Source organism: Trifolium pratense, linkage group LG3, assembly GCF_020283565.1.
Source record: "Trifolium pratense cultivar HEN17-A07 linkage group LG3, ARS_RC_1.1, whole genome shotgun sequence".
NCBI classification, from domain to species: Eukaryota; Viridiplantae; Streptophyta; class Magnoliopsida; order Fabales; family Fabaceae; genus Trifolium; species Trifolium pratense.
In genome coordinates this window covers 45789517-45804120 of record NC_060061.1, presented here as the reverse complement: position 1 = coordinate 45804120, position 14604 = coordinate 45789517, and the positions used below count along the sequence as shown (strand labels likewise).

Below are 14604 nucleotides of genomic sequence, written 5' to 3'. Positions count from 1 at the left end.
TGTTTGCGACAGTAGTAACACCTAGCTATGCTTGCCCAAGAATTTGGAAAATTGACTTTTTGCACCCACCGCCTTTTGGTGGTGGTTTTATGACCTATTGGAAATCTATCCCAACAAAGGTGGTCAGACAGCGTGTCTCGTTGAGCAGCAGCAACAGTGGTGCAAGTGTAGTGTAGCTGAAAAAGTTTTCGCTTGAGGGGGTGCATAATAAATTTGAGGACTCACATTTGAGGGGGAGATTGTTGTGCGTGTGAGTTAAGTCTCATATTGCTTAGAAAAGTGGAGGTTGAACACTTTTGAAGTGAGAAGACTCATAAATCTAACACCGTAAGGTTTTGGGTTAAAGTGTGGTGTTCAACTCACTTGTAGAGTGGTTCTTCAACCCAATGTGGATGATCCCACGGCTGCCCCCTCATGACCCAACAAAAATTACCTAATGGATTTGGCCGGCGTAGTAACTTTAGCTAATACTTCGATTTTTATTATAAGAAAATATTTATTTTTTAAATTCATTATACATAGGTTTGATGTATCTACACTATAATTTTAAGGCTGTGGGTAAAGTACCACTAATATTTATTTCATTTTCTCTTATTAATAATTTTTGAACGGTAAAAAATGTTAGATAGTAGAACTTAGAAACATGGGTTGTTCCTATATGCATTTTCATTAATCCAAGTATACGGCTAAGAAAATGATTGAAATCCTTTTTTGCATAGCTTGCATTTTCTTTATTTGAACTGTCCTCTACTTTATAAATAATGGACGGTCCAATCAGAAACTTGATAGCAGATAATCCAATGAATCATGAAAAAACTCTGATATCATTTTAGAATTTAGTATTTGGTTTAACTTAACCTTACAAAACCAACTTACTTTATGTACACATCTTCAGGGCATCTCAGAATGTGAGATTTCTTAACATCATGCTCTATTGAAGAATTATTGATGAACTTGAAATTTAAGTATATAAAGTAATTATCGCCTAGGAGTTACATGTAGGTATCGTACGTGGATAATGCACCACATTTGCTAGTTTACTCATGTCAAACAGTTGACTCACTTGGCAGTTAACTTTATTCAACAACACACTCATGGTAAGCATATACAGTAAATATATTGTCCAACAATATCATTTATCTTTTGTGATTTTCACTTTCTTATTGTGAAAGGTTATACACAGAAATTTAATAAACATAATAATGAATTATGATTGTTATTTTATATGACATTTTTATTAAGTGGGTTAAAGTCAAACACAACACATTAATATACTTAAGAGACATTTAATAAACATTCTAATTTTAAGAAGTGTTTCTTACAATTTTATAATCGCTAAAATCTATTTAAGTGATGTAAAAAGAGGATCAACTTTGGTTTATGCTCCCATCTATATCAACAAAACAAAAAAAAAAAGATAAATGTTATAAATTATAAAGTGATAAAATTATTTTTTTACATGCAAGAGGGAAAAATATGGCTCAAATTGTCAAGCTTGTTAATGTTATCATTATTTTTCTTTCATTATTTCTTGTTGCAAGGAACGTTGAAGGTAAATCATTTATTTATCATCCTTAAATATAATTTTTTTCTTTACTTCTTATACAATACTTTTTTTTTCATTTTATTTACGTTCTTTAATTCGAATTTTTACAGGTATTCGTCGACGTAAACAATGTTATAATGATTTTGATTGTCCAAGAACTATGTGCCCATCATATTTGCTAGTTAAGTGTATAGTATATAATTGTAAATGTTGTGTTATAGGAACGTACGAAGATTAAAATCCCACATGATTCCGTAAATGCCCAAAGAGCATACAACACATACTATAATTATATTTAGTTTTTAGTTTTTTTCCTTTTTCTAGTGTCAACAATTTATAGTTATGGCTTTGTAATTTAAGATGATGGTTATGAAATAAAATAAAGCAGTAAAGAATAGTATTTATAAAGGTGTATTAAAGCAAGGGGGTTTGTATGTTTCTCAATTTGTAATTCTTAATGAAATATAGTTTTTAACAAAAACAAAAACTAGTTAAGTTCTTCATTGATTCATTTACCATACATTATCAGCCAAAAGTTCAAGATCTACATATTTAATATTTGTACATCCCAAAATAAAAACATTCCTAGACTCCAATATAGCTGCAAATTTTTTTTTTAACGGCAAAATGATATTTATATATAAAAAACGAATTAGAAAGAGTGACACTGTTAAATCTATATATATCTGCTAAAAACTTGCTACTCAAGTGACTGTGAGTCTGAAGGAAAAAAAAAATGATAAAGGAGTAAGTCACAAAGACTTTTTTTTTTTGACAATAACAAAATAATATTCATTCATTCATTCAAATTGATAGATTACATCAAATACAACCACATAATCAACATCGCTAAAAACGTAAAGGATGAATCTGCGAACAAAACTCATAGCATCCGAGTTAATAGCATACAACAGCAAAATGCCTACAACAAATAATATGATAAAGTTAAAGTCACCGAAGTATCCATGCCTCCGGATCTGCAACGTTGAAGCCCAAATCATTGGTTGAATCTGTAATTGACTGAAGTCGATCTTTTCAATAGAAATCAAATGAACACCGCACAATACGGGACAACAAAAACGTCGCACAAGACGACGAACAACACAACGCCGCACTCAGACGGCGAAATCACAAAAAAGAAAACACAAAAGAAAAACTTGATCAATGTGAAGATCACTTATTTAAATAAAGAATAAAAGGAAAAACAATTATGAGGAGTGATTTTGGATAAAAAATTAACCCTAAAACCACCCCTCCTTGATAGATCATGAAGAAGAAAAAAACTAGGTTAAAGTGAGAGGTGGCGGCTATGAAAAAAATGATAAGTCACAAAGACTTAACGAGAGACAACAACCACCATTAATTAAAAAGAAAACATACAAATTTAAAGGCACGTGTAAATATTTAATTTTTATAAAGCTTGTAGTAGCAATTATGCAACTGTAGTCATTATGTAATATCGAAATAGCATTTTAAGAAAATATAGAAATGAAAATCGAAATAACGTTTTTAAAAGAAAATATAATGGGCTTAATTAACTAAGTTGTTGGTAATTAATTAATCTGATGAATTAATTTAAAGGTTAAATATATTTTTTATCTTAACAAAATTACGAGATTTTAAGTTAGTCTATCCAAAAAAATTATTTACTTTTAGTCCGTATTTACATTTTATAGGGACTATTTTAAGGATAAAATATCTTTTTGTTCTGTAAAAAGTTTTCAAAATATGAACTAATTAAAAATATACACCCTCTGTTCCTTAATATAAGGTCCTATTGAAGTTTTTCACGCATATTAAAAAAAATTAGTAGTATAATAAATTTGTATTTTTGGGTATTACAATTACTAAATTGTCCTTTGTGAAAAGATGTGGTTGTAGTTGACTTTTCGTATTTCAATGCAAAGTAGGGGGCTGGGCATCAGTTCGGTTTCGGGGTCAAACCCTAGAACCAGTCGGACCGATGGGTGACATATGCATAACCATATCGAACCAATTAAGGTTTCTCGGGTTGACTCGGTTTATGGTTTCTCGGGTTGACTCGGTTTCGATTCGGTTCAAGGTTTAAACCATTTTGTAAAAATTTTGTTTTTCTCAAATTTTTAATTAAAATTGGCCCAATACAATTGCATGTTACTTGTATCATTTTTTGTCCAAACTTTTTTTTTTCCGCGATTTCTGGGCCTTTGAACTTAGCCATAATGTTAGCCCATTATTTTCTATTTATTTATCAAATATCTTGTCTAAATCTTTGATCTAAATTTTTTATTACTTATTTTTTCAAATGATTATGTTGTTAGTAGCTATATGCTTGATAATAATTAATCACAATAATAATAATAAATTAATAACGGTTCGGTTTGCAATGGGCCGAAACCTTCCAACCGTAAACCACGCATTTAATGCCTTAATATCCACGGTTTACACAATTCCAACCCGCGGTTCCACAGAAACTGACCCGATTGCTCTGTTTCGGTTTGGGCCGAACGATTTCAATCGGATTGGGTTGGTTGTGCCCAGCCCTAATGTTTGAAAGAGTATAATAATACATGTGTTTAGGGAATTGAAAATGAGCTTATATTTAGGCGGAGGGAGTATTTAGCGGTTAATTTACTAATATCATTGATTTAAAAATACAATAAAGTTGAGATGGCCGAGTTGGTCTAAGGCGCCAGATTAAGGTTCTGGTCCGAAAGGGCGTGGGTTCAAATCCCACTCTCAACATTTGTTAATTTTTTTTTTTTTTTAAATTTTCAGATAAATATGGTGTAGTGAATGTACATTCATTAAGCTTGATAGATACTTTTTAAAAGGATCATATTATATATATATATATATATATATATATATATATATATATATATATATATATATATAACATGCATAGGATGGTGGTATGAGTCCATCTACTTGCATATAGATTAAGCATCTCCAGTAACTGAGCGGCACAAAGAATTTGTCTTCAAAATCACCAGGCATCCAGCATCCTATGCATGTCTTTGAACAAATCAAAAGCAACAAACAACCTGCTCGTTATTCATGCACATGTTGATGATGGCACTCCAAGTAGCTATGTGGCACTGTGGCATTTTATCAAACAGTTGGAGTGAAGTTTGTAACATTGAAAATGTTTTGCGGTGTTAACCAATAGAGACAAAGTGAGTGAAGACGCCAGAATGACAACCTTATCGGGTCGTTCTAGTGGCGGTGGGTTTCACTAATGTTGCTCAGAGGTTGGTACAGTTGTTGTCTTGAAAACCCTTCACTGTCTGTAGGGAGAACTGTTAGAACTTATGAACAATGAATGGATGAATGTGAATGAACAAATTGTGAGAAAGAATGAGAGAAAGGGGTAAATTCATTAATGATCAAATTGATATATCTTTACAATGGTGTAGTATGGTTTTTATACACAAAACCAATGAGTTAGCATTAACCAACTATGGTTACTTATTAACATAGCAGTTAACTCAACTAACTAACCTACACACTAACTAATTCTGTTTTACTTGTAAAGCAAGTACCAGCATTTGCAACAACCAAACTAACTCAATTTTAACTAACTTTGAATTATTCTCAACACACCCCTTTAATTCAAAGTCTCAAGGCTTTGAACATTCATCATTCTTCTTAAATCCTTGAATCTATCAATCTTCAATGGCTTAGTGAGCACATCTGCCATTTGCTTTTCTGTGTTGCAGTAAGTCATTTTGATCTTCCCCTTTGTAACTTGATCTCTCAAAAAATGAAACTTTGTTTCTATATGTTTGCTTCTTCCATGAGCTATAGGGTTTTTGGCCAGATTAATGGCTGATTTGTTGTCAACCATTAGCTCTACTTCCTGTTCAATATCAATCTTCATTTCCTGCAGTAATGCTAGTAACCAGATTCCTTGGCAAGCAGCATTGCAGGCAGAAATGTATTCTGCTTCACATGTGGATAAGGCAACTACACTTTGCTTTTTTGAACTCCATGAGATTGGACAATTGAACAATGTGAAGATGTATCCCATTGTGCTTCTTCTTTCAACTTTATCACCTGACCAGTCAGAGTCACAATAACCAACAAGCTTCTTTTGGTTCTCATCTGTTTTGGTGTACAAAACACCATAGTCAATTGTGCCTTGTAGGTATCTTAGGATTCTCTTCACTGCTTGCATATGTGACAGTTTAGGTGATTGCATAAATCTGCTGACAATCCCTACACTATGACATATATCTGGCCTTGAATTGCAAGCATATCTAAGGCTTCCTACCATCTGTTTATAGTGAGTACTATTCACAGATTTGCCTTCATCATCAGCATTCAAATTTAATGCAGTTTCCATTGGAGTGTTAGCTGGATTACAATCCATCATGTTGAATCTCTTTAGTATATCTGAAGCATACTTCCTCTGATGTATCAGCATACCACTACTTGTCTTAGTGAATTCCAGCCCAAGAAAATATTTCAAACCTCCTAAATTGGTCATGTCAAATTCTGAGCTTAGCAGACTTGTTAGCTTCTTAACTTCATCTTTACTGCTGCCAGTTATTAGTAAGTCATCAACATATAGGCACACTATGCAAAGTCTATTCTGTGATGTACCTTTGACATAGATTCCATGTTCAACAGTGCATTTTGAGTATCCATTTTTGCTGAGAAACTCATCTATTCTCATGTTCCAAGCTCTTGGTGCTTGTTTTAGGCCATACAATGCTTTGTTCAGCTTCAACACATTATCTTCCTTTCCTTTAACTATGAAACCCTGAGGTTGTTCAATATATACTTCCTCCTCAAGTTTGCCATTGAGAAATGCAGACTTGACATCCAATTGAACAAATTCCCAGTCAAAGTGATTTGCAATAGCAACTACTAGTCTCACAGTTTCAATCCTTGCCACAGGTGCAAAGATTTCAGTAAAGTCAATACCTTGTTTCTGTAGGAATCCTTTGGCAACCAATCGTGCTTTGTACTTTGCTATAGTGCCATCAGGTAGGTATTTCAATTTGTATATCCATTTGACTGCTATAGGCCTCTTGTTTGCAGGCAGATGGACCAAGTTCCATGTGTTGTTCTTTTCAATTGAGGCTATTTCTTCCTCCATTGCTCCCCTCCATTCTTCATATTTTGCTGCTTGTTGATATGTCAAGGGCTCAGTGTCTACATATAATGCAAAATGCACTATATCACCATCTGGTGTGATCATGTCATCTGGGATTGTTTCATACCCTTGCAGATTTCTGTTTGGAATACCTCCTCTTTCTGATCTTCTTAGTACAACTGGCTCATTTGCAGTTGTTGGAGGTGTTAGCATAGTGTTTTCTTCAGTTGCTTCTTCATCAAGTAACTGAAATGGAACATACTTTTTATCTTGTGCTGTATTTCCATTCCAATCCCAGCTCTTATCTTCTTCAAAAGTGACATCTCTACTGTTGGTTACCTTCTTTGTGATTGGATTGTAGAGTTTATAGGCACCTGCAGTGTGATATCCTATCATGATCATCATTTCACTTTTATCATCAAGTTTCTTCCTCTTTTGATCTGGTATGTGTCTGTGACAAAGACATCCAAATACCCTAAGATGCTTCACTGATGGTGTGTGACCTGACCAAATTGCTTCTGGTACCTTATCTATTTGCTTTGTAGGACATCTGTTCAGAACATAGCAGGCTGTAACTACAGCTTCACCCCAAAAGCTGTGAGGTAGATTCTTTTCTCTTAGCATGCATCTGGTCATATTCATGATAGTTCTATTCCTCCTTTCAGCCATTCCATTGTGTTGAGGAGTGTATGGAGCTATTATTTCATGCTGAATTCCATTTTCTGAACAAAATGTCTTGAATTCATTTGAGGTGTATTCACCACCACCATCACTTCTTAGAATTTTAATCTTCTTTTCTGATTGCTTTTCAACTAACAGTTTGAATGATTTAAAATTCTGAAGCACTTCATCTTTGCTCTTCATTAAGTGAATCCACATCATTCTGCTGAATTCATCAATGAATGATACAAAGTACTTGTTTCCTCCTAAAGATAGTGTGTCAAACGGACCACATACATCTGTATATACTACATTAAGTACCTGCTTAGCTCTCATTGCAGTATTCTTGACAAAAGACTTTCTTGCTTGCTTGCCTATCAAGCAATGTTGACATATATCTCTAGGAATCTTAATTGCAGGTAATCCATTGACCAGTTCATTGTTTTGCAGATAACTCAAGCTTTTAAAGTTCAGATGACCATACCTCAGATGCCATAACCAAGCTTGGTCATTGATCTTTATTGTAGCCAGACATTGGGATTGATTTGCAGTCAAGGTGACTTGGAATGTTCTATTCTGAGATAGAGGGGCTCTCAGAATAGTGTTGTTCTGAGAATCATACACTTCCATGATGTTATTCTCCATATGCATAATGAATCCCTTCTCTAGTAACTGTCCCAAACTTAGTAAATTTGTTTTCATGTCTGGTACATATAGAACACCAGTGATGATGGCTTGATTTCCTTTCTTGCCTTTGATCAACACATCACCTACTCCTTCAGCTGGAATTGTTCTATTGTCTGCAAACCTTATTTTAGTTTTTGATGAACTGTTGAAGTTGATTAGCCAATCTCTATGGCTTGTCATGTGATTGCTGCAACCTGTGTCAAGATACCAATGTTCTTGATCATCTTCAATATCTGTAATGGTAACCATGTACAGTGTTGGATCAACCTCTGAGTCACTATCTTCCTGAGCAATATGTGCTTCAGCCTTATTCTTTCCTCCATACCTTGGAACCTTCTTGCCTCTGCAATCTTTTGCAAAGTGACCAAACTTCTGGCAATTATAGCACTGTATGTTTTTCAAATTGAACTTCCCTTTCTTATCTTGATTTGATGCAGTGCCTTGAGATGAAGATTCAGCTTGATCATTGTTTTTCTTTGAGTTATCTTGTGAATTATTATTCTTCTTGGACTTATCTTTCCCCTTCCATTTGCCATTGCCTTTCTTTTCTGCATGAGCTTGCAATGCTTGGTCAGTGGCCCTATCTTTTGTTCTTTCCATGATTCTTTGTTCATGAGACTCCAGTGTACATTGTAATTCATCCAATGTCAATGTTGACAAATCTTTGGTTTCCATTATTGCAACAGTGATATAATCAAACTTAGGAGATAAAGTTCTCATAACCTTACCAACAATGGTTTGATTGTCACAAGTATCACCACAACTCTTCATCTGATTTGTGATGTTTGTGATCTTGTTAAAGTAATCTGCAATGCTTTCATTGTTTTCCATCTGCAGCAGTTCAAATTTCCTTTTCCAAGTTTGTAATCTAACCTGCTTCAGCTTCTCATTCCCTGAGTGTGCTTTCTCAAGAATGTCCCAACATTCCTTAGCTGATGTTGCATTCTCAATCTTCTGGAAATTCACCAAATCAACACATTGATGAATGAAGAACATTGCTTTGAAATCTTTCTTCTTCAATGCACGATGTGCATTCCTCTGATTGTCTGTTGCATCTGCTGCTAATTCAGTGATAGCTGTTTCAATCACATCTTGTACTTCTTGAAACCCAAATATCACTTTCATTTGCTTATTCCATCGATCCCAATTGCTTGCATCAAGAATTGGCAATTTCCCACCAAAACTGTTGCTGAGTGTTTCTAGTTGACTTGTCATCTTCTTCCTGAGTTAATTGATCAAATTGCAGTGAATCTTGATCAATTCTTTAATGCCACGAACCTTGAGGCTCTAGATACCAGTTTGTTAGAACTTATGAACAATGAATGGATGAATGTGAATGAACAAATTGTGAGAAAGAATGAGAGAAAGGGGTAAATTCATTAATGATCAAATTGATATATCTTTACAATGGTGTAGTATGGTTTTTATACACAAAACCAATGAGTTAGCATTAACCAACTATGGTTACTTATTAACATAGCAGTTAACTCAACTAACTAACCTACACACTAACTAATTCTGTTTTACTTGTAAAGCAAGTAACAGCTTTTGCAACAACCAAACTAACTCAATTTTAACTAACTTTGAATTATTCTCAACAAGAACATAGCTTGACAATGGTTGGTTGAGTGACATGAATTGAAAAGGCACATATAAAGGTTGGTTTTGTGAAATTATGGACCTAGCTGGTACGTGAGTGATCGATGAAACCCTTTCCCTATTTTCATCACTGATTTTTGGGACTAGGTCTATAGAAATGACATCAATAAGTTGATGGATATTGAGGAAGTTGTCATCTGTTACCTTCACAACTACTTTAGACATGTCACCATCATGCACAACACTTTCTTCATGGAAATCAATTTTAAGATTATCAGCAGAATACTGCATATTTTCATTTGAGGAAGCTTGGTATCGAGGAAGACCTTCATTGTCTGCTTCCACGTCTTTTTTCATTGGAATCCATCACAACTGTGAGAGTTTCACGAGGTGCCTGAGATAACCTCCAAAATTCTACGTAGTTCCTTTTCTGGTCTATCAAGACGTTGCAAGCTTGTACTATGCCACACTTGGCATAAACAATGTGTTTATCATAGCCTCTCTAGACTAAATAAACACTCCACTAATCCTTACTTAAGGTGTTTACAAGTGACAAAAGAGGATCTGAAGTTGTTTATGATCTCAAACTATAGAATTAATAAACTTTGAGTCTTGTAGTGATTTGAAGAAATCTTTGAGTCTTAGCTTGTAGAATGCTTTGAATGCAAGTTTTTATCCTTGTAGGATGATTTGGTTTCTATCAAGTTGAAAACTGTTTGCAGTTGCTTATGGTCTTTTCAACCTTAATTCCGATTTTTTTTTTATCTTGATCAGTTAAGAATCTCTTGGTTCTGATGTGCAGAATCCATTTGAATATATAGGCAACATGGTTGCTTGTCAACTTGGCGCCCAAGAAAACAAATAGTTGTTATCTTTGACTTTTGTGCCATTCTTGGTGAGCAAGCTTCTCAAACTAGTAATTGCAACTTGAATCTTTACTTCTGAGCTTTTGAAACATAACATATATGCTTATGATCTGCATCAATGATTATGAAATTGTGTCTGATGTTGATTCTGATGATTTTTCTATAAAATCAAACTTCAACTTATCGATCTAATTAAATGTTTTTGACCATCTGACATTAATAATTGATCTTACCTGATCAGAGTCAACCAATCCGCGACGGTGTAAGGTTGTTCGTCCTTTGCTCCTCTCCGGTGAAACCGCAGGGGGTTCTGTACCTGCAGATGCTCCGACGCTCATCATCAATACATTTCATCATGGATTTGATATCTTTTTTGACATAGGTGGACGTTCTTTGGCAAGGAAAACACTAAGGGCAGGGTACTATTGGCCGACTATGCAAGACGACGCCAAAGACCACGTCCTAAAATGCGATAAATGCCAAAGGCACGGGGACATGCATATCGCAAGAGACGCTTAGACTATCATTCTCACTAACTGACTTGAATTACACCACAACATGATACACTGTGGTACAGAAATCAAGTGGTTAAGGAATTATAAGGTTAAATGTTCAAGGATAGAATGAGATGCAAACAAAAAGATTGTGCATCTAAATTATACTGTGGGTTGAGTGAATTAAGCCGCAAAAGCTTCTCAAAATCAAATACTTTGATGGCCGACTCCTTTGTTCGCTTTGATGGAAGATTTTTAAATGACTTAAAAAAATTATCACTGAAAAGAACCTGCACAATTGTTGAAGGAGGTATATAAGCCTGTTGTTAATACCTTCTAGCACCAACTCCTTAAAATGCAATAGCACTACAAGGGGATAGCAGCAAATGCAAAGACAAAATTTCGGTGCAAAGTAAACATTAATACTCAAAAATAGAAAAATAAAGAGACCTACATACATACTTAATGATTAAAGAACCTAAAGTACATAGCAATAAAAATGACAACCAAGTAGTATGACAAAATATGCGATTCAAATACCTTCCATATAGAGCTTTTAAAAATGTCACTATTGGCATTAAGCAAATCATCAAGTTGATCCAGCTCATTCTTGGCATTCAAGATAGCTTTAGTTAAATTCGGATCTTCACCCGCATTAAAGAAACATTTACGTTTTTTAGCATCCGCCAGCAAATCATTCCAGATACTTTTCTCATTTACGAGAGCACTCTCATTACCCAATATCCATAGACAATACCTGTTAAATAAAAACGCAACAACATTGATGCAAACATTTTTTGAACAAAAACAAATGTAATTGTAACCGTACACGTATGTTTTACCTGGCCCTTGTAAGAGCAACCATAGTCCTCTTGTCGTTATTGGAGCCAAATGAAGCACTGCATTCAGTTCCAGCAGTTGAAAATATGACTATGTCCTCCTCTCCACCCTGAAAACCATCAATTGTTTTCACCTTCACCTTGAAACCTCCATGTTTATCATACTTCTGTCCCAACGTATCCTGAATTGCGGCAACTTGGGAAGCATAGAGAGACACTACACCTATGCCGAGGTGATTCTTGTTTGAGCCAACCCATTCTACATCATTTCAGTCAAAAGGAAGTTTTTTTTTTTTTCATCAGAAAATAAATTCAAACTGATAAAAAAATTAGAACACACGTAGGCACAAACCTCTGAAGCAGTTTTTAATTATCTTCATGACAACAGCTACTTCAACCATGTTTTTCCAGCATCTCTGAGTATCATCAAATTCTTTGGTACCGCCACTTATATTTATAAAGGAATATGGACCAAACGTTTTCTCTGGGAGATATTTATGTATGTAGTTTTCTGTGAGAATGTTTGGAGCATTATCAATATTATTGGCATAGAATCTTGAATTTGGAAAGGAGCTTATCTCAGGATGCATCCGGTACTGTATGTTGAGGAAGTTATTTGGATGACCCATTTGCTCAGCCTCGCAAATAAGCTTCTTCCGAAAGCAGCCTCGCAAATAAGCTTCTTCCGAAAGCAACATATCAAGGACAAACATAGTATTAATAGTCAATGAAAATATTTGTAACATTAGTGAAAATATTTCTAAATTAACAAAACAGGTTAGTTTTAGAATACATACACGACTTTCAACCATTGCTGGTAGCTGGAGTTCATCTCCAACAAGAATGACATGGTTTATGTTATGAAGAAGTAGAGGTATCAATGATTCACACTCTTTCAACTGTGCAGCTTCATCTATCACTAAAATGTCGAGTGGCTCCATCTCAACATTGTGCAGCATAAAGGAACTAGAAGCTGTTGAAAATATTAATGAAGATGTTTGCAAACAGAACTTTTTGATTGACTCTTCAGTCATATCATTTGGCACATTGAGATTACCAAGTGAAACTTGAAGGGTTCTTAATAGAGACAGACAATTGGTTCTGATTTGCAGCAGTGAGAGCTCTTCCGATACTTTATTATTTTTCAACAATAGCTCTTGAAATGATTTGAGGTCGCGAACAAGAGAAACCAAGTTTTGTAAGTTCTGTTCCGTAATGCAACTTCTGGGTAAATGCATGCATAATATAGAAATAGAGCTTTTTAAGTTTTCTAAGTTCTCAATGAACATATCATAATTGGAAACACAATTATCAAGAAGATCAATCATTGAAACAAAACAATGTTTCCAACCATTCAATGGGTTAAAACACTCTAAGAGTGTGTTTGGATGAGGGAATTTTTTGAGGTAAAGTAATGTTTTGAGGGAATTCAAATGATTTGAGATGAATTCCATTGTTTGGATGAAAATTTGAAGAATTTTCAAAATGATGGAAATTTATGAAGTATTTTGTTCAAGTTAAATTTAGAGAATTTCAAAATGACACCTAAAACCAAAAAATTTGAAATTCCTTTTTCTCTATAAACTTTTAAAAATTATTAATTGATCGTAAAACCTAAAATTAGCCGAAAAACCTAAAATCGACGATAAACGCTAAATTGGCCGAAAATCCAAAAAATAGGCAGAAAAAACATAAAATCGGCCAAAAGCCCAAAAATCGACTATAAACCCTAAAATCGGCCGAAAACCCAAAAAATCGGAAGAAAAACCTAAAATCGGCCAAAATATCAAAAAACGACTATAAACCATAAAATCGGCCGAAAAACCTAAAATCGACCGAAAACCCAAAAAATCGGCCGAAAACCTAAAATCGGCCAAAATCCCAAAAATTGAATATAAACCCTCAAATAGGCCGAAAAACTTAAAATCGACCGAAAACCCAAAAAATCGGCCAAAAAAACTAAAAAAATGCCGAAAAATCCAAAGTCGACCCTAAAGCCAAAAAACTCGGCCGAAAACCTAAAATCGGCCAAAATCCAAAAAATCAACTATAAACCCAAAAAATCGGCAAAAATCGCAAAATTTGACTTTAAACCCTAAAATCGACCGAAAACTCAAAAAATCGACTGAAAAACTTAAAATCGTCCAAAAACCCTAAAATCAACTATAAACCCTAAAATCGATGAAAACCAAAAAAATCGGCCGAAAAATCTAAAATCGTCCATAACCCAAAAAACTCGGCCGAAAACCTAACATATGTGGGGTATCTTTGTTGACCTTTTTTTCCAGAAAAAATTATATTGTTTCTTATAATTGTTTCAGAAATATATTTTTATTAAATTTTTTTCCAGCAAAAATATATTTAAACAATATAATATAAATATATTTCTGAAACAATATTTCAAAAGTTTAAATTAAGAGAAACAATATAATTTATTGATTTTTTAAGGAAGGTTCGGTCGGGAATAGGCCTCTTTTTGTGGTGGACCGAGATTGTAATGTATTGAAAAAGAAGAAAAGTTTGTAGTTTCAAATGGTATTGTTCTGCTTATAGTGTTTATACAATAGGAAGCTAAAGCTTTAAGTAGCTATTCACAAGTTTGTAGTTTCATGATATATTGAAGACTTGAGAATATCCCATATCCTTAGGAATATCCTCTGACGGAAGTATATCCCATATCCTTAAAACTTGAGTGAAATTCAATATGTCCTTTGAAAAAACAACAAAAAAATCTCCAACTTTATATTGTTGTAACATCTGAGATGTTTTTCCACAAACCAAATCCACTATTCTATTTTTTGGTCTGCTTCCACTGGAAAGTTTGATTAAA

At 34.2% G+C, this 14604-nt stretch overlaps 1 non-coding gene across 1 annotated transcript; it reads left to right on the top strand.

The window, feature by feature from the left end:
- Nucleotides 1-4189: 4189 nt before the first annotated feature.
- Nucleotides 4190-4270, top strand: TRNAL-AAG. Its single transcript has one exon. It is a non-coding gene; the product is annotated as a tRNA-Leu (tRNA).
- The last annotated feature ends 10334 nt before the right edge of the window (nucleotides 4271-14604 follow it).